This window comes from Alligator sinensis, unplaced genomic scaffold, assembly GCF_000455745.1.
Source record: "Alligator sinensis unplaced genomic scaffold, ASM45574v1 scaffold244_2, whole genome shotgun sequence".
In the NCBI taxonomy this organism is placed as follows: Eukaryota; Metazoa; Chordata; order Crocodylia; family Alligatoridae; genus Alligator; species Alligator sinensis.
Genome location: NW_005842189.1, coordinates 1,140,350 through 1,160,396, shown reverse-complemented (window position 1 = coordinate 1,160,396; position 20,047 = coordinate 1,140,350). Strand labels below are relative to the sequence as shown.

The 20,047-nt window shown below is 43.1% G+C and overlaps 1 long non-coding RNA gene across 1 annotated transcript in view; it reads left to right on the top strand.

Moving 5' to 3' along the window:
* Positions 1–18,359: 18,359 nt before the first annotated feature.
* The window catches only part of LOC112550718, a 15,956-nt gene continuing 14,268 nt past the window's right edge, over positions 18,360–20,047 (top strand). The window contains exon 1 of the long non-coding RNA XR_003094691.1: positions 18,360–18,426. This is a non-coding gene — a long non-coding RNA (uncharacterized LOC112550718). The remainder of the gene's footprint in view (positions 18,427–20,047) is intronic.

The following is a 20,047-nucleotide window of genomic DNA, read 5'->3' as shown; positions in this document are numbered from 1 at the left end:
ACTCTTTCCTGCCTATGCAGGGGGTCGGACTCGATGATCTATTGAGGTCCCTTCCGACATTAGCATCTATGAATCTATGACTCTATGAATGTAACACTTAATCTGTTGTTTCTCGAGGTACTTTACAGTATTTTTCTTACTCTATACACAAGAGATCCAAGGTGAAAAGGGGTTAGGTGACATAGCCAAGTCCACATATGAACTAAGTTTCTGACTCTGCCATGATTTAACACAAGGGTTAATTCCTATTTCATTTTACATGCATAAATGGCATATATGCAGCCACATAACTGCATTTCTTGGCATTTCTGCAGTTTACAATTCAGCATTAGGTGTGGAAGAATGCCAACAGAGTATGTTCAGTAGAGCTGTACTCTAGCTGGGAAGGTACACAGTGATGTTCTTGCTCAGCTAAATCTGAATTGTATCCAGACCATTCTCAAGCCCTGTACTTGCAGCTAGTCTGCTGGGCAGCAAAGAGGAGGAGATATGCAGAGCCAGGAGAAACCAAATAAACCAGAGGCATGTAGATCAATGAAATAGAAATTGGCTTGGATGGGAGAGGACTCTACATTTGAGCATCAACCTTTGCTCTCAGTGGGACAGAAACTTCCTCACAGCAGTTTATCCATTTAATTCAATGACTATTAAATTCATGGTGCAGTGGTTCAGCTTCAAGGGGCTTGAGAAAGGTCTGGAAAATGCCTAGCCTGTGATCTCCTGGATAGAGCACTTGGTTGGAAAGCAAGAGATGCAGGGTCAAACTGTTCTGTTGAAGAGGGGAAGGGTCCTAGAACCTGGGTCTTACTCTCTGCACAAATCCATTAGGCCAGTGGTGTCAAACTCATTTGGCTCTGTGGGCCAGAAGAGTGGTGTGGAGCCAGTCCATAGGCTGGATTAGATCTACACATGGCGGTGCATTCTGGTCCTGCTCTGGCCACTGAGGAGCTGTGCTGCACAGTCCCAGAGCTGCATGCAGTTGCTCCTCTGATTGCCAGGAGCCTACTGGGGCCATCTAGCACACCCCACATGCTTCCTGTGGTTCACTCCAAGACCCATGAGCAACACTGATGATACAGCTCCACTGGCCAGGCCTGGCCATGGGCCATATTTTTGACACCCTGCATTAGCCTATTGAGCTAAAATACAGGAGATTCTTCCTTCTCTCCCTATCCCCTTTCTGTCAAATCGAGGTGCAGAGAGATTCTAGCCCACCACAGGGTGAAATAGGATCCAGACTTGGGTGTAAGTGCCAAAAACTACACTTATGGGGCTGTGTGCATGTATTTGGCACAAAAAGTGAAATAGAACATGGTTAGACATTTCAGGCTAAATCCTATGTCCTAATTTGGTACCCCTCCAACCACTGACATGCTGGTCCCCTAGTATTCTTAATCATCGCTGGAACAGAGATTACAAATCATAGACAAATGCAATGCGCTTCGGCAATGTTGAATCTTTTTTTAACTGGGGACTGAACTAGCAGCTCCCAATTTATTTCCATTTTTGACTATGGCAGGATAAGAAGACAGAGTCTTCAGATATAAAAAAAAAATGCATTAATTCCCATCACCATCTAGCCTCTTTGGAAACGAAAACATTTGTTTAAATTTTGGCTTTTCCATTATGAAGAGAGTCAGTTTGCCAGCCTTGGAAAAGGAAGTCATCTACTTATTTTTAGATTAGATATGACTCTGGTAGTGACACCATGAGCCATTACATTGGCCTGTCAGAATTATTCTACTCCTGCCTAAAGGAACAACCTACAAGGTTAAAAGAGGAATTCATTTTCCAAGCCCCTTTACCTTTGCCCTCAGTGCTGAGACTACTCCCACTGTGCTGTTTTGGAAAGTTCTCAGCCCTAGTGCCTAAGATCAAGTGTAGTATAAATGAACGCAGAAATTAGGCTTTAGAATGGGAAACAAAACCCCTTGCTCCAGTTCTGCACTCAGATACACATCCGTAGGAGAGTTCATGCATCCAAATGTAAAGTTAGGCATTTATCCTATCTAGATCCTAAGTTGTACTTGGCAAATGTAAAGAAGCAGTGGAAATGAATGGACATTAAAATAAAGGTATTAAAATATGTAGGTAATTTTTTACAATATGCCTCTTAAAGGCAAACAGTGCTGCAGTGCTTTGACACACACTGCACTGTTTAAACTGGGCTATTAACATTCCACACAAAAGTAGCAAGAACCACACCATAAGTTTATCTTTCAATGACAAATCTTTTACATGCAAAGTCTCTGGCTGATTGCAAGAAATGCATACCAGCTTGTATGTTTCAGGCAGTGTAAAATCTAAGGCTTGATTTTGCAGGCTTTAATTATTCAGGTAAATTAGTGGTACTACTTGTCCAAGCAAGGATAAGCCATATGGCCAAAGTTTGCAGGGTCAGGCCTTAGAATTTTGATGGCTTTTAGCTTAGGCATAAGAGTCCCATACTCAGCATAGTTCTTCCATCCAGAAGATACAAATTTGTACTTCAGATAAGGATTTTGTTTTTATTACAGTTTTAATAAATAGCCAATTATTAACTGACATTTATTTTGTCTGATGTAGAAAGGAACCAATACATCCAGTGCTGGGTGCCTTTTTGTAAAGTATCATGTTTGACACTAACACAGCCCCTTTGATCCATTCTGCTGCAGAAAACCTTTCACCCCTAATTTAACAATACGATCAATATTTATAAAAAGCAATTAACATCATCATTGTGGAGACTTCATTGCCACATTCATAATTCCAATTGACTTCAGTGTATGCTCTCTTAGCACATCAGGTAAATGGGCTGTGTCAGAGTCAGACTGCAATCTCTGTGACAGCAGGCAATATCCTTTCATCGCTGTGTGTTCAGCCTTCAGGCACATTGCTGATGCTCAGTAAATAATAAATAATAATTGAAGAGGCCACAAGCATTTAAAAACTGTGCAAAATGAAATTGCTCCTTAATACTGTGTGAGCTTAATTGTGTCATCGATGTAACTTCTGTGTTTTAGACCATTTAGACCACATTGCCTTCTACCTGCACATACTCTCTCATGACAACCTTTGGGAGCGCTGCTGTGGATTCAAAGTTTGTATACTCCTCCCTCTAACCTGCCATCTCAACACCTGTCAGTCATGTTAGCCTGTGCTGAACCCTGTCCAGCAGCATGAGGACTGCTGCAGGTATCAGAGAAAGCTTTTTAAGTGCTACCCCAGGCATCTCCATGCTACACAGAATTGTAGAACTGGAAAAGACTGCAAGGGTCAGCTAGTCCAAGCCCCTGCACAAATAAAAGATATACTCTAGTCTATTCCAGACAAATGCTTATCCAGACTTTTCTTGAAAACCTCCAATGATAGGGAGTCCATTATTTCCCTGGGCAACTTTCTTTATTAACCTTCTTGCATTTATAGTTAGGAAGTTTTTTTCATAGTCTCTGCCCTTAATTTAAACTAAATCAGTTTTGCTGCAGTTCAAACATGTTACCTTGTGGCTCCTCTGTAGCAAGTTAAAACAGCTGTTCTCTTTCTTCTTACAGCAGCTTTTTTTACTATTTGACAACTGCTATCATGCCCCCCTTAATATCCTCTTCTATAAATTAAACACACCTAGTTCCTTCAACTTTTTTTTTCAGTAAAGATTGATTGCTTTTGACTGTTATCCGTGTTGCTCATGTGTGAACATTCCAGTTTCTTCACATCCTTTTTAAGACTGCAGAGCCCAAAACTGAACACAGTACTCTAGCTGAGGCTTAATCAGCACTAAGTAAAAGAGCACTAGCCCTCCCTAGTTCTTCCACCTTATATATGCCTTTAATGGCAGCCATTTTGGCAACTGACACAGTGCTGACTCATGTTGAGTCTGCGATCCACCAAGACCCCTTTTGTGGAAGCCGTACTGTCCGTCCAGTTGTTTCCCAGTCTGTATTTATCTGTTTGCTTTACTTTCCTAGATATAACTTATGTTTGTTTTTTTCTGAATTGTATTTTGTCATGTAGTGCCCAGTTCTTCAAATAGGCAAATTCCTTTTGAATTTTAATCCAAAGCAATTGTGTAACAAAGTCGGGGAGGGGTGGGGAGGAAGGAGAAAGGGATGACTGGGGCACCAGCCCTGGGTGCTGACTTGGGAGAACGGGTGTGCAAAAATAGCACGAGCTGTGCTACTGACTCAGTCACTGCTGCCAGGAGCCCAGTTGCAGACACTGCTTTGTGCACCATTGTCACCCAGAGCGCAGAAATGCCCACTTTACACTCCTACCCCAAAGTGTTTGCAGTCCCTTCCACTTACGTGTCCTCTGCAAGTTCTCTAATAGAGAAGCAAGTTCTCTATTCCTGTGTCCCAATTAGTATTAAAACTGTTAAACATCACCAGACACCAACATAGACCCCTGTAGAATCCCACTAGAAACCTTGTGCAGTCCTGACATGGATCCATTTATAGTTATTCTGCTTGCCATTATCCAACCAATTATGAATCCACATAACAGTAATTCTATATACCTCAAATTTTTCCAGGTTATTTATAAAGGTCATGTGCGATTGCATCGAACGGCTTACCAAGGTCTGTATATCATACCCAGCACATTCCTTTCATCCATCAAACTAATGAAACTTTCAATAAAGAAAAACCAAGTTGTTTTGACATGATTTAAGATTATCAGATCATAGGAAAGTAGGGCTGGTAGGGACCTCATAAGGTCATCTAGTTCAGCCCCCTGCTCAAGGCAGGATTATTCTTAATAAAACCATGTTGTCTGCTAGCGATGGCCCCATACTTTTGCAGGTGCTCACAAATTGTGTTATATAATTTGCTCTCACAAGTTCCCAAGTATCGAAGTAAAGCTAACCAGTCAGTAATTCTTTGGGTTCTCTGTCATCCATGACTTTGCAAATGCTGTTGCCAGTGGCTCTGAGATTTCTTCAGCCAGTTCCTTCAGCATGCTGGGATGAATTTTATCACATTTTGCCAAGCTTAGTTCATCCACATGAATCAAACCAGCATAGAGCATAGACATACCCAAAGAAAGGAGGGAGAGACAAGTGCTAGCTGAAATCTTGCTAGCTCCAAGTGCTCTCCCAACTTCTGTCCCCTGCTATGATTGACAAGTGTGAAGTCTCCTAAGTATAGCAAAAGGGAGGAGGTCACTCTGGGCGTGAGAAACTGACTCAGCAGCTCTTTGAGCCAAGAAGACAACTCAGAAGAGAGTGAGAACAGTGAGCACTCCAGGCTGGGGAAAACATGCTCTGGTAACTTCATGGAGAGGGCATACAAGCAACTGTATTATGAGCAGTAAAAGGAGAAAACACTATTCTAGGTGGGCAGGCAACAAAGAGGAGGAATATAATCATTAGCAGCAAGCACCTCTGATGTAGAAATATCAGTCCTCTTTCATTCAGCTACAGTTTATTTGATCTTGCATCCAATGGAAACTCTGTATTGTATGAAAGCAGAACAACTTGCTGCAGAAAAATCTGTTTTAATCCATGAGAATTAGTGAATGCTACTCAGTGAAATTCCATGACAACAAAAAATCTTCAACAAACAGCTTTTAAGTGAAAAACTAAATTTCAACTAATTAAAATGAGCTATTTGCAACTTGTGGAAGGAAATATCGAGTACATTATGGCCTCTGAACTGACTTAAAAGTGTTTTCTTGCAAAATTAAAAAAAAAAAAAGATTATTTAAACTTTTCTTATTTTTGCCAGGTTTTAGCTGAAAACCTGAATATTACCTTTACATAAAAAGCCCATTCTCTAGGTCTATTCTGAAGTCGTTTCACGTGGACATCTCCCACTGTTTGCCCAGAAATGGATTAGTGATTTTGGGAGGAAAAATATATTTCATCCCCAGTCAATTCAAGTGCAGAAGATTCAACAGTTTTGAAAGTTAAATCAGTAATATTGTTCTAGAAATGATGCAGAAGGCTTTCAAAAGAAATTGAAATCAAGCAAAGCTTACCCGCTTTGGGGCAATGATGACAATGACACATGGCGAACTCAATGTTTATGAGATATTCAGAAAATTTACAAATTTTTTCAAATCAGTTGTGATCCAACTCCAGGCAGTCATGTATGGCTTTATTATTTTGCTTTAGAACCCTCCTAAGATTTGCTGATTCCCATCATTTGGATGCAAAACCACATGGTAATCACCAGACTTGGGGACTTTCAGGAGGTTTGCTTGAAATGCACTTCAAACCAAAACTTCACCAGGGTATGAAAATGTTTGAATCAAAGCCAGAGAAAAGATTTTTTTTCTCTGAATTCTCAGGAAACAAGGCTATAAAGGCTCATCAAGCTTGGGTTAACTTCTGATTTAGTAATCTTTCTCCTACCTAGTTTTATGTTTTGGAATTTATGGAAGATAACAACACGCTTGATGATTTCCACACCCTGGTGCTTCTCTAACCAGTTTTTCAGGTGAGTTCCAAGTTTTCCTTTGAGCTTCACTCACCATTTTCAAATCTCTTCCCCAAGTACCTCTCTGTAACATCCTGCATGGCATCTTTTTATAAGCTTTTAGACAGTTCCAGAACACTGAAAGCCATGTACAAGTTCTTCAGTTTGTAGATACCAATAAGACTGTGTGGCAGGAGATGTTCAAACAAAACTGATAGGGCAATTCAAGTGACATTATCACAGAAGGACCTCAGATTCTTAAGAGATCTCCAAATGCTGGATTTATCTTTCTCACATGCCCCAATAAATATGAGGACCTTGCATTTTTTGCTTTCTTCATGATTGACTATACTTTTAAAAACTGATAACGCTTTTTAGTTGATAACCACTATTACATATGCAACACACAGTTAAGATCTGGGATGAAAGTGTGACTGGAGGAAACATTCAGAAAAAATGAAAATAGATGTTCCGTTGCTCTTACAGTTAGGAAGTTTTTTTCCTGAGATTTAATCCAAAACTACTTTGCTGTAGTTTAAACCTATTACTTCTTATTCTGTCCTCTGTGACAGGAAGAACAGTTTCTCTCCATCTTCTTTACAGCACCCTTTCAAATATTTGAAAGCTGCTATCATTCCTCTTTCAGTCTCCTGCTCTCTGAACTATATATATGCAGTTCCTTCAACTTTTCCTCACATAGCCTTGCATTCCTACCTTTGTACCATGTTCATGGTTGCCCTCTACATCCTCTCCAGTTTCTTCTTAAATATGGTGCCCAAAATTTGACACAGTATTCTATCTGAAGCTAAACAGCTCAGAATGGTACTACCAGCTCCTGCATTTTACAAACTATGCTTATGCTCCCTCTTCAGTACAGCCCATCTGTTTTATATCTCATCCCCCATGGCCAATCCTATCTGGATTTAAGATTCTCCATTTTTAACCTCCTTGCACTCAAAAATTTGTTCCTATCTATTAACATATGTGTGAAAGATTTGTTTAAAACACATTGTCATTTTAGTGAAAGTTAAATTCAGATTTAAAAAGCAGTACAAACCACATGCTAATATTCACTGTCATCTTAGAAAGAAAAATCTTTCTCTTCCATCTCACTAGGAAGGAAAAAGGGCTCAGTTCTTCACAGTGTTAAGAGTTTTTAACAACAAAGCGTATTAAGGCTTATAGTCTCAAAACTGCCTAGGGGATGGAGACACATTAGCCCAGCTTCTCAACGGTAGATAGATGCCTAATGAGATTCTGCTGGGAGTTAGGTACACAAATACTATTGAGGAGCTGTACATCCAAATCCTATCAATGACATGGGGAAAAAAAGAAGACATTACTACTATTTTTATGAACATTACTAGGGGTATGCGAAGCTTCGGTCTGCAATTCGATTTGGAGAGGATTTGGCCCAATTCAGAGGCTGAATCACTGAATCTGAACTGAATCAGGAGAAAAAGAAATCTCCAAATTGATTCGGAGCCTCCAACTCAATTCGGAAAAGATTCAGAGATTTGGAAGGCAGTCTTTCAGGGGAACAGAAACTAAGAAGAGGGAGGCGGAGTGGGGTGGGGGAAGACTGACATCTCTAGCTGGCCAGTGACTCTGATCTTTCCGTGAGCCCCCTTCCAATCACAGTGCTCTGCGGGAGGGACGTAGAAATAGCATATAAGCCTCTGTCTGCAGGCTTCTGTGCCTTTTGTGAACTGTTTTTGCCTGAGCAACAGTATCTGAAAGGTACTGGATTGTCTTGGCTTCCTACCTAGTCAGTCTCCTGTTACTTTCTGTTCTTGATAAGAATTAGATACAGCTTACTAACTAGAAACCGTCTACTTATCCCTATCCAATCCATTTCTTTCAACTTACATTTGTTCTTGTTTCCACGCCCTGCCTCTTTTAAAAAAGAAAGCTGTGTTTTCCTGGGCAGTGTGATCCATCACTGTGCAGGAAAGCACATATATTACACACACTCATACACATACATCACAGAAGAAGTCAGATACAGATTATTAAACACACAACACAGAAGAAGTCAGATACAGATTATTAAATAGTGAACACACAACACAGAAGAAGTCAGACAGTCATAGATCAGAGAAGAAGAAGAGATATTATTAGTTAGTTATACACACAGACACATTTTCCAGCACAGGAAAGATTAATATGAAGTGTGCTGGAAAGGCAGGTGCCAGGTCTTCTGGCAAGGGAGGGAGAGGGGCTAGAGGGGGTAGGGGGAGAGCTACAGCTGCACGTCCCTCCCACAACATAGATGCATCCTCTTCCTGGCAGCCATGAGTCTCCTGCTGCCAGTGGGAGCAAGCAAGTGGGAGAAGTACCTGTCCCTGCACCTGCACCACCTCCCCTAATACCAGAAATAGGCACCAGCAGCAGAATGGCACTCTCCTCCACTCCAATTTCATCTCCCAATGTGAGCCTCCCAGTGCTGGAGAAGGAGCTGGATCTGGAAGCAGGGGACCTGAGCTCCCTAGCTAAAGAAATTCTGGGGACTGAGGGAGAATCTGAGTTTGTGCTCCCCACACCTCAAAGTTCCCCTAGACCCAGGTCTCCTTCTCAGGAAGGCATGTTAGAGGAGGCTGTAGAGGCAAGTGGCTCAGCTAAGTCAGCTCCTCCTCTTGTTATGACTGTGCCTGCTGTGGGGGGGATAAGACAGGATCCCCACCCTCAACCCAGAAGTAGGGGAGTAGTGTAGTGTGGGATCATTTTGAGGTGGCATATGATCCCAGGTTTGCTATCTGCCAGCACTGCCAAAGGCATATCAGCTGGGGCAAGGAAGTGAAACACTTCACCACCACGGCGATGCTGCTGCATCTCAGGAGACAGCACCCCCTTGCCCTTCCTTCTGCTCAGCCTGGCACCAGTGGCAGTGTGCCCAAAAGGAAGTCCCCCCCGCCCCTTGCTCCAAAGGCCCCATCCCCCCAAAGCAGAGGCAGGCCACCCTGGAGTTGTAGGGGAAAGCTGCAGGCAAAGTGAGGCACATTGTAAGGTCACCCAGAGCACTGGGGAGATGCTTGCTCTGGATGGCCAGCCCTTCTCCTAAGTTGAGTGGCCAGGGTTCAGGTGGCTCATGGTGCTTGCGGCCCCATCCTACCAAGTGCCTGCACACACCACCTTTAGCAGGAAGGTGGTGCCCTCCCTGTATAAGGCATGCAGGGAGTACTTGAGGGAGGAGCTGCACAAGGCAGGGCCCCAGGTATCCTAGCACTTCACCTCCGACATCTGGAGCCAGGGTGGAGCCAGGGTGGAGATCATTCCTACCTCTCCCTCACAGGGCACTGGCGCAATCAGTCAGGCCATCATTGGGCTCTCCTTTAAGCCTAGGTGATAGATGAGTCCCACATGGCAAGGGAGATCATGGTGGCCATGAACCACATGGTGCAGGGGTGGCTTGCTGGGCAGCGTGAGCTCACCCATGGGTTCATGGTCATTGAGAGTGGGGCCAATATGGTCAAGGCCATCCGTGATGCCAACTTTGTTGGCATCCGCTGCGTGGCACACAAGTTGCACCTCATATTCAGGGACGCCTTAGAAGGGAACAGCGCTGCTGGTGATGACACCATCACTACCCTCAGCTGATTTCAAAATGCAGGAAGGTGGTGGGCTACTTCCACTGCAGCATCCAGGTGGGCAAGATGCTGCAGGAGAAACAGGCAGAGCTAAGCATCCCACAGCACAAAATCATGCAGGAAGTGGAGACTTGGTGGAACTCCACATACCTGATGCTAGAAAGGCTGATGGAGCAACAGAAGGCCATCCATGAAGTGGCCTTGCTTGGGGGAAATTGGGATCAGCTGCCCGCTTAACAGACCTGCATGGGATACCATCTCCCAGATCTTGGTGGTCCTCAAGCCCTCCCTCAAGACCACCAAGACCCTCAGCACTGGCGATGCCCTCCTTAGCTAGGTGATCCTCATAGGGAGGGAATTTGAGAACCAAATGGAGAAGTTCCAGGGGATCAATGTTCCTGGCTGGGGCAAGCCACTGTCACCAGACCTGCAGGCACTGGTAAGACGACTGGAGGAGGCCATCAGGAAATAGCTGGATCCATTGCAATCCAGTACAGTCCACATGCTGGGGGGCATGTGCGACCCTAAGGGTGAAGGGGAGCATGTGTACTGGCAGCACCAAAACCCTTGATCACTGGATGGAGGTACTGGCCAACAGAGTCAGGGAGGCAGAAGGGCAGAGGCAAGGGGATGTGGAAGGGGGGATTCACTTTCCCATGCCAGTACTCTCATCACCAGCACCAGCCAGTCTCCTCCACACCAGCTGCTGCCCATGTGGGGCAAGGGAATGGCTTCAGTGTTGGGGTCTAGATGCACCAGACCCCAGCCTCGGGCAGGTAGTGCTGAGGCTTCGGTGGCTACCTAACTCGCTGATGACATGGAGCTGCTGGACTGTGACCCCTCCCAGCCAGATGGGCCAGGATCTGGCCATGGTTGCCCAGAAACACCTGTCCTGTCCACTGACTGGTGTTCTGTGTGAGAGGGTGTTCAGCATTGCTGGGGGTGTTGTGATACCCCACCACACCTGCTTGGATCCTGGTTTGGTGGAACAGCTTGTGTTCCTCAAGAGGAACATCCTGCTGCTAGGGTTCCCCAAGCTCCACCTGCAGACAGAGTGAGTGCCACCCTCCTCACTCCATCTGCACCTATTTCTGTTTTAGTTTTTTTAACCAGCTAATGCCCTGCTCTCTGAGTTGGAGGCAGCACTCACTGTATCACCAGTCAGCAGGGGAAGAACAAGTCCCTGCTGAGCTTCCATGCCAGGACAAACTTGCAGGTATGGGCTGGGGTTATGGGTAAGGAGGAGGCACCAGGTCCTGGGCATGACCACTAAAACTGCACTTTGCCAGGGTTGGGAGGCCTGGTGGGTCTGCTGGCAGCATGGGAGCCCCAGAAAATGCCAGGACTGAGGATCCCCCTGATGAAAGGCGGGTAGGAGGCACCATAACCTCTAACCACTACACGCATGCACACAGTCCTGGCTGGGGAAAGCCCAGACCCATCACGTCTTTGACAGGCCTGAGGCTTGCTGGTTGCAGTGGAGTTGTGAGGCTCCAGGTGAGCTCAGCTTAGCTGCCTGGGACACTAGCTTTTGAGTTGAAAAACACTTTGTCAGGCTGAGGAAGCTCCTGTAATTGGTGTGTGTGCTTTTCCTAGATAGAAGGAATAGTCAAGAAATCAGGGGCTGGCATGCAATGCAGGCAAGAAAGCCAGTCAGTGAAAATGGAAATAGAGGTGTCAGGGGGTGAGAGAGACAGGCGGGGGTAGGGGGTAAGCAGGATGTAGCAGGTAAAAGTGGAGAGGTACCTGGGGAGGTAGCAGGTAAAAGCAGAGGTACCTGGGGAGGTAGCAGGTAAAAGCAGGATGTAGCAGGTAAAAGTGGAGAGGTACCTGGGGAGGTAGCAGGTAAAAGCAGAGGTACCTGGGGAGGTAGCAGGTAAAAGCAGGATGTAGCAGGTAAAAGTGGAGAGGTACCTGGGGAGGTAGCAGGTAAAAGCAGAGGTACCTGGGGAGGTAGCAGGTAAAAGCAGGATGTAGCAGGTAAAAGTGGAGAGGTACCAGTCAGATGTCTGGTAGGTTGTTGTGTGTCATAAATCTAATGTCTATATTGAGTCCATGAGCCAGAAGCCAACTTTCTAAAGCTCAAAACACAAAACCTGCCAACATATCTCCAGTATCTCCACAAACTGCGCACAAGAATGTATCAAACACAAGAATACCCTACCTGTGTAGGCACATTTCTCACAAAAAACCCACTGTCTCCAGTCTCTCAGGCCTGACCTGAAAGAGAATTTAAAAACCACTTTTCATAGGAAGCTGGCTTCTGGTGGTGAGGTTAGCAAGGTTTTTCAACCGGAAAGCTTGCTAAGATATATTTATCTAACTATTCACACCAGATACCAGATTGACCCAAAGAACCTTGTCTGCCAGTGCCATGTCTTTAGACCAACCCCCCATAGGATCTCTCCCCAGTCATCTGACTGGAAGGATGCAGGGCCCTGGGCACATCTAAGCCCCAGGGCTGGGGCTGGCAGGGAGAGTTTTCTGGCAGCTGCTGGAGAAGAAGCTCCTGCAGGAAAGGAAAGAAAGGATCTAGTCTGTGACAGTTTGGCTGCCTTTGATGCTGCTGGTGCTACTGTGCTACTTACTAAGTTATTACCTGTTGTCATTTAAAGTGGTGGACCACACTGAGGTTATAGGGGAGGAGGAGACCCCATTGGGGCACACTACCGTGTTGTGTAGAGGCCCCAGCGCTAGTGAGGGCATGCCTTAACACACACACAGTGTCACATAGCACGGGTTTGCGTGTCAGCAGCCTCAGGTGCAGTTTCCCAGAAACTCTTGCACCTATCTCCTTCAAACCTGGCAGGCTTCATGGCCTCAGTAGGGCCTAGCATGCCTGCAGTTTTCACCCCGCTGCACTTTAACACACATACATGACATGACTTTTGCTTGTCAGCAGCTTGAGGTGCAGTTTTCCATGAACCCCTGCACCTATATCCTTGAAACCTGGCAGGCCTCATGTCCTCCAAAGGAGCTACCATCCCCGTTGTTTTCATCCAAATATGTCTAAACACACTCACAAGAGGAGTTTAGCTTTGAGTAGTTTGAGATGCAGTTTCCCAGAAACCCCTTCACCTATCTCCTTGAAACTTGACAGGCGTCACACCCTCAGAAGGGGCTACCACCCCTGCAATTTGTATCCAAATTAGCCAAAAAGGACAAAGTTATAGGTATTTCAGTGATTCCGCATTATAGTCTATGGCCGAATTTCAGAATCTCTCCGAATCAGTGCCAAATCTTTGGAAGCCGAATCATTTTGGGACAGTGATCCAAATCTCTGAATCGAATCACTATTCTCCGAATTGGCTGAATCCTAATTTGAATTGAATACTTCCCTATTCGCATAGGCCTAAACAGTACATGTGTGCCCCATTTTTTTTAAATCTTTAGACTATACTACTCAGTTAGACAGAGTTGTAGTAAAAGAGCTGTTAAGACCAACAAATAGAAATGTAAAATGAGGGAAGAGTAAACAGTCTCAAGAGAGTTAGGGATAACAAAGAATATGCCATTCCTTGTGAAAGATACTGTTCCCTAGAAAAGTTACCTGTTTAGCCAAGACCAAACCCTACATGTCAAAAGGCCTATCTAGAAAGGAAGATTGGGTGATCTGTCAAGAACTCCTGGGGAAGTTGCAAAGGAAGGAGGTGTAGGAAGACATAGAAAGAAAAATTGTAGCAGAACAGTATGTCCTTCCCAGCACCAAAAAAGAAATATCTATGTAGAAAAGCTCACCAGCAAGGAAAAGGTAAGTACTGAGTACATAATGGCCATGTCTATATGAGATGCTGACTGCACAGTAGCCTGTGACTACTGCACAGTAGTGTCACATAGCTGGAAGCATGATGTGATACTGCTGTGCAGTAGTCATGAGCTATGGCACAGCCGGCATCATGAAAAAAGCCATTCCTTGGTGCAACTGTGCAGTAACTCCAGTTACTGCAAAACCATTTAGTACTTAAACAAGTACTAAATGACTGCACAGTAACAACTACACAGTCAGCATCTTGTGTAGATGCGGCCAGTGAGAAGTTGACCAGAAGGTCTTCAATAGTTTTGTTGATTTCAAAAATAATTTAGTTCTGTATGGCATGATGGTCTGTGAGCTGTTCTGAGGTTATATATCATAAGCCAGGAGTGGTTAGTCTGCTGAAAAATATTTACAAAGAAGCTCAATTGGCATCTGCTGTCAATCGTGTGCTAAGCAACTGGTTCAAGATGACAATGAAAATTATAGAGACAGCAGTCTAGTATCTCCCATACCTTTATGATTTACCTCAAGAGATTGATGGACAAAACCATAATTGTCCAAAGGCTTTTGGGTAAAGGTGCACTGAAATTCTGAAGATAACATTTATCTGCTGGACATAGGGGAAGAGGGTCTTGCAGACCTAGGTTGACATTCTCTACAAGACCGATGAATGACTCATGTTGCAAATCAATGTGGGCAAGACAAACATGGTGAAAGTGAAGTGGGGGAAAGAAGGAGAAGATGTAGACATTTAAGCAGCTGGCAACAAGATGGATAGCATGGAAAGCATTTTCTGTTTGGAAAGCCTTAACACGTGGGACAACATTTTCTCCAAGGAGATCATGAGGAGGGTACTACTGATGACCTGAAGCTGGCTTGCAGAGACAAAGGAATCCTGATTTCTTGTATCAAGAATGTTCACAATTTTACTCTATGCAGTGGAAACATAGATGTTCAAGAAGAATGATGCTCACAGGCATTTGGCCCTTTGTAATGAAATGATAATTAATTATACGTATCGGCAGGTAAAATCACAGCAGAAACAAGATGATCAAAAAAAGGATCAATGTGAAACAGACAGTTGGGAATGTGACAAAAAGGAGAAATCTCCAGCTTTTTCTCCCTATCTATTGCACGAAAGATGGCCAGCTGCTAAAGACTGTGTTCTTTAGCATAGCAGATGAAAGCAGAACAAGAAACAGGCTGTACAGAAAGTGGCTATATGACAACAGAAAATGATGCGGTAGGGCCCTAAAGATGCTCTGTCCTGAAGCACAAGACAGAACACAATGGAGAATTAGAGCATAATGTGTGATTGACCTCTAAGAGAGACATCTCCCATATGGAAAGTTGAATCAGGCAGCAAGGAGATCCTGAACAATTTATTCTTCCCAGAAATCTTGTATAAAAGGTAGTCTTTTATAACATGAATTAAACATTTTGCCACTCCATTCATTGGCTTCAATGAGTGTTGGATCAGTAGATGAATATATACTTCACTATGCATTTATGCGAATTAGGGTCAAAGCTATTGAGGCAGCTACCTTTTATTGAATTCAATGAGATTTTGGATGCTGAATATCATTCTAAGAGCATCTAATCTGGCTATTAGAAACTTTTATATATAAGAGGGCAGGCATTAGACCTACTAATCTTTTAGGCCATTACCAATAATTTTCTTGATTCAAGTAATGGCTCTTGAAAAAATACAAAGGGCAAGGGTTTTTCTTGGCAATACCTTTTATTAGACCAACTAGTTTCATGGTTAGAATAGACTTAAACAAGATTTCACGTACCATAGTAATCTTCCTTGGGTGTCTGGTATGAAACATGCAGAAGAGCTAAACAGCTGATGGAACAAGGGTATGCAAAACTCCATATGTAAATAATACAGGATATAAGAAATTCTGAAATGGAAAACATAGTACTTTTACGCAAGATAAACCTGTTTTATATTTCACAAAGTACTGAAAACACGTCAACCATTGAAACTGGGTAAATGCAAACAGGATTTTGAATTGTAACAAGATTTTAAGGTCTATCACTTTACTAATGCAACTAAACTTATTCTTTATTTCCTAGCTTGTTGTTCAGCTATCTTCTGTTTTTAAAGGACAGCTTGCAAAATTCTTTCATTTAAATCTGGGTAGGAACTCATTTATTCTGAAGGTATGTTATTTTCTTAAAAAAACAATTTAGGATTTACTAGTGAAGAATGACATTTTATCGTTGTGACAAAAATCCTGTTTGACAGTCTTGTTTATGTTGGAGAAAATAATGATTGCTGACAGTCTAAAGGACCACCCGGTGGGTTATTTACATTTGAAACATTTGAAATCAGCTCTGTTTAGATAATGTTTCAGTTTTGCATCTGGCTTGCCTGCACATGTTGCTTGCATGCTTTATTCAAGTTAGTGCATCACACTGGAATTGTAATCAATAATGTCCAAGCTTCATACTGTCAGCTGAGAGCTATTAATGTGAAGCTGTTCAGTCTCATGCTAAATATTTTGTTCACGTAGATGTTGCAACCTAGTTGTTAATGGAAACCTCTTCACGTTAAAAAAAATGTTGAGGTTTATATGTAAGAGAATAAAAAGCCTGCACTTATTCTGTCTTCACCCTTCAGAGAGCCACATAAACATATTTTCTTAACATACTAATATGTAATGGAAAGATATACCGATGTACGTGAATTGGTAAGCTTTGGAGAGTACGCTGGTTGTAGGAAACTAATACTTCTAAATTAAGAAATTCTAGGATGAGACCATCCATTTAACAGCTCAGGACTTCTATAGCTCTAACATTTTATTGCTTCAGACAAGCATTTGATATGAAATGTATCAAGGAAGAAGTTCTCCCTCCAGTTTACTACTTTTCATATCTGTGTTTTGTCAAGAACATTTTTGAACTCTTTTAATGAACAATAATGCAAACAACATTCTGTTAATCTGAATGAAAGTTATGGACACAGTTCTTCAGAACAAGGAACCTTCAGTTTTTAGTGGCTGCGTCTACATGAGATGCTGACTGTGCAGTTGTTACTGCACAGTTAGTACTTGTGTAAACAAGTACTAAATGACTGTGCAGGGTTTTTGGTTGTAGCCATGTGAGTCAAAGGACATAGGTAGGCAAGGTTTTTTGGGGTAGATGTGATATTTTTAGTAGACAAACTGAGTAGTTGGGAAATTGTTCTTTGCAAGCTTTCTGGCACAACCACCCTCCTTCAGTCATGCTGTTGTTCTGACATCTCCAAGGAATGAAAGAAGCTAGAAGTGTGACAAGAGGTCAGTGAGAATGTTAATAGGTGGAAATTAGGGAAAAAAAGAGTAGAGAAGGGAGGGGAGGGGAGGAAACGACGGGGAAATAATGCCAAAAGTAAGCAAGGTAGACTCTGCTGTAGTTGAGTTCTCCAAGGTAAAAGAGAGGCAGTCTGTGAAAAAGGAAATAGCTGGAAATTAGGAAGACAAAAGGTAGAGGAGGGGAGCACAGGAAGGATGGGGGGAGTAAAATGATAAGGTCAGGCAGGTACCTGGTAAATCAGATATCTGGCAGGCTGTAATGTGTCATAATCCAATGTCTATACTGAGTTCATGAATTTTTGTATCTAGAAGATTTATGAATATCATAGGCTCATATACGAAAGGTGTTTTGTAAGTTCTCTTTGAGGGTTAGAACTGGCAGATTGGAGAGGGAGTGACTGTCTTGTGAGAAGTGGACACCCACAGGTAATTGGATATTTTTGTCTTTGAAGGATTTTCAGTGTGTGTTCATTCTGGTGCGCAGTTGTTTGGTCTCTCCTACATATTTTGCATCAGGACATTTGGTGCACTGAATGAAATATAGAACAGTTCTGGAGGTGCAGGGGTAAGATCCAGGAATGCTGATAGTTCTGTTGTAGGTTGAAACTATTGTGGGGGTGGTGAAGATGTGTTGGCAGGTTTTGTATTTCTTGTCCTGGCATGGTCTGGATCCTTTAGGTGTGTTTTGGATCATAGGGAGTTTGCTTCTGGTGATGAGGTTGGTGAGGTTCGGTGCTCATTTACAGTCTAGGATGGGTGGTCTGGAAATATCTTTTTAAGAACTGGGTCTTCTTCTAGTATGAGTTGAAATTGTTTGAAGGTTTTCTGTGTAGGTTCCAGGAAAGGGTGGTATGTCATAACTAATGGTGTGCAATTTGTGGGGATTTTCTTTTTGTACTGCAGCAAATCTTTTTGTGGTATCCAGGTGGCTCTTTCAAAAGTATGATTTATGTGGAATTTCTGTGCAGTAGCATGGCACAAGACTACTGCGCAGTAGCATCTGCCACAAGATGCTACTGCATAGTAGCTACGGGCTACTGCACAGTCGGTGTCTCATGTAGATGCAGCCAGTGCAACTCAACATTCAACTTCGTATTGAAAAGAGTGACAATGAAGTGGTAAATAAATAATAAAGAATAAAAAATAAGTTAGATGCCCTGATGGTAATAACTTTAGAGTGTTAAAATAAGCAATAAGAATTAAAAATAAGTTGGATCCTGCATTGCTTTCTGTTATTAAAATATTTATAATTTTTTCTAATAATTATCTTTTTTCCTTTCTTTGGTTTCTCATAATTGATTCACAGTTTCATTGGCACGTCTATTTGATGTATGATCCAAATTTGAATCTCTTTAATTGAAGTTTAAACCTGGATCAGCTTGGGCAATTTGGTAAGTCATGTGAAGAAAAAAGGATAAAATCTGCTAGTGCTGCCTTTGGACATTTTCAAAATCACATCTTCGATGATTATGACATCAGGACCCAACCAAACTTCTTGTCTACCAGGCTGTTGTCATCCCTTCCCTGCTGCATGTGTGTGAAACCTGGATGACATACAGTGTTGCCAACTCTTACAATTTTTGGAGTTGTTTTTAAAGTCTGTGCTTTGGGAATGTGAACAACTTAGCTCTTTCTTTTATGTATATATTTACATTTATATATATTTACATTTAAACTTAGCTCTTTCTTTCTGTGTGTGTGTGTGTGTGTGTGTGTGTGTGTGTTTGAAAAAGAAAGAGCTAAATTTGTCACATTCCTGAAGTGTAGACTTTAAGAACAAAAATCATGAGAGTGGGCAATATTGGACATGTTAAAAACACCTGAAAGCCTGGGAATGTTACTATCAGTGATGTCTTCAAAAAATCATCCATAGTAATTGGAAGGACAGAAGAGTGAATGCCAATGTTCTGGTTCAAGTAAACAGCACCAGCATAAAAGCCATGTTTATATGGCATCAGCTCCATTGGGCAGAATATGTCATAAGGGTGCCTGACAACAAGATCCCAAAATAGGTCCTATACTCCCAACTCATTAATGGCCACCACTCTAGAGACAGGCAAAAAGAAGAGATCCTTGAAGGCCAATCTGAAGAAATGTGATATTAACATCAAAACTTGGGAGACTCAAGCATGGCATTGTCCCCTGGTGGCACTGTGATGTATGACAGAGCATCAACTATTTTGAGCAAACGTGCCTCACTACAGAGGCCAAAAGGCAAATGGAAAGAGTTGTGACCCAACATCACCAGGATATACTCCTGGTACTGTCTGCCATGTCTCCAGTCAAACATGCAGATCTCAGATTAACTTCTTCAGTTATCTCCGGATTCACTGATGACTTCCCTGTCTACTGAAAGACTGCCATCCTTTTATTGAGGGACTGTTTCATAGATTTCATAGATTTCATAGACATTAGGGCTGGAAGAGACCTTGGAAGATCATCGAGTCCAGCCCCCTGCCCAAAGGGCAGGAAGTCAGCTGGGGTCATAGGATCCCAGCAAGATAAGCATCCAGTTTCATCTTGAAGGTGTTCAATGAAGGCACTTGAACCACCTCCGGTGGCAGGCTGTTCCAGACCTTGGGGGCTCGGACAGTAAAGAAATTCTTCCTTATGTCCAGCCTGAAACGAACTTGAAGTAATTTGTGACCATTCGACCTCGTCATCCCTTGGGGCGCTCTGGTGAACAAACGTTCCCCCAGATACTGGTGGTCACCCCTGATAAACTTGTAGGTGGCCATCAGATCATCCCTGAGCCTGCGCTTTTTCAGGCTAAAGAGCCCCAGGGCTCTCAGCCTGTCATAGATTCATAGATTCATAGATGTTAGGGTCGGAAGGGACCTCAATAGATCATCGAGTCCGACCCCCTGCATAAGCAGGAAAGATTGCTGGGTCTAGATGACCCCAGCTAGATGCCTATCTAACCTCCTCTTGAAGACCCCCAGGGTAGGAGAAAGCACCACCTCCCTTGGAAGCCCGTTCCAGACCCTGGCCACTCTAACTGTGAAAAAGTTC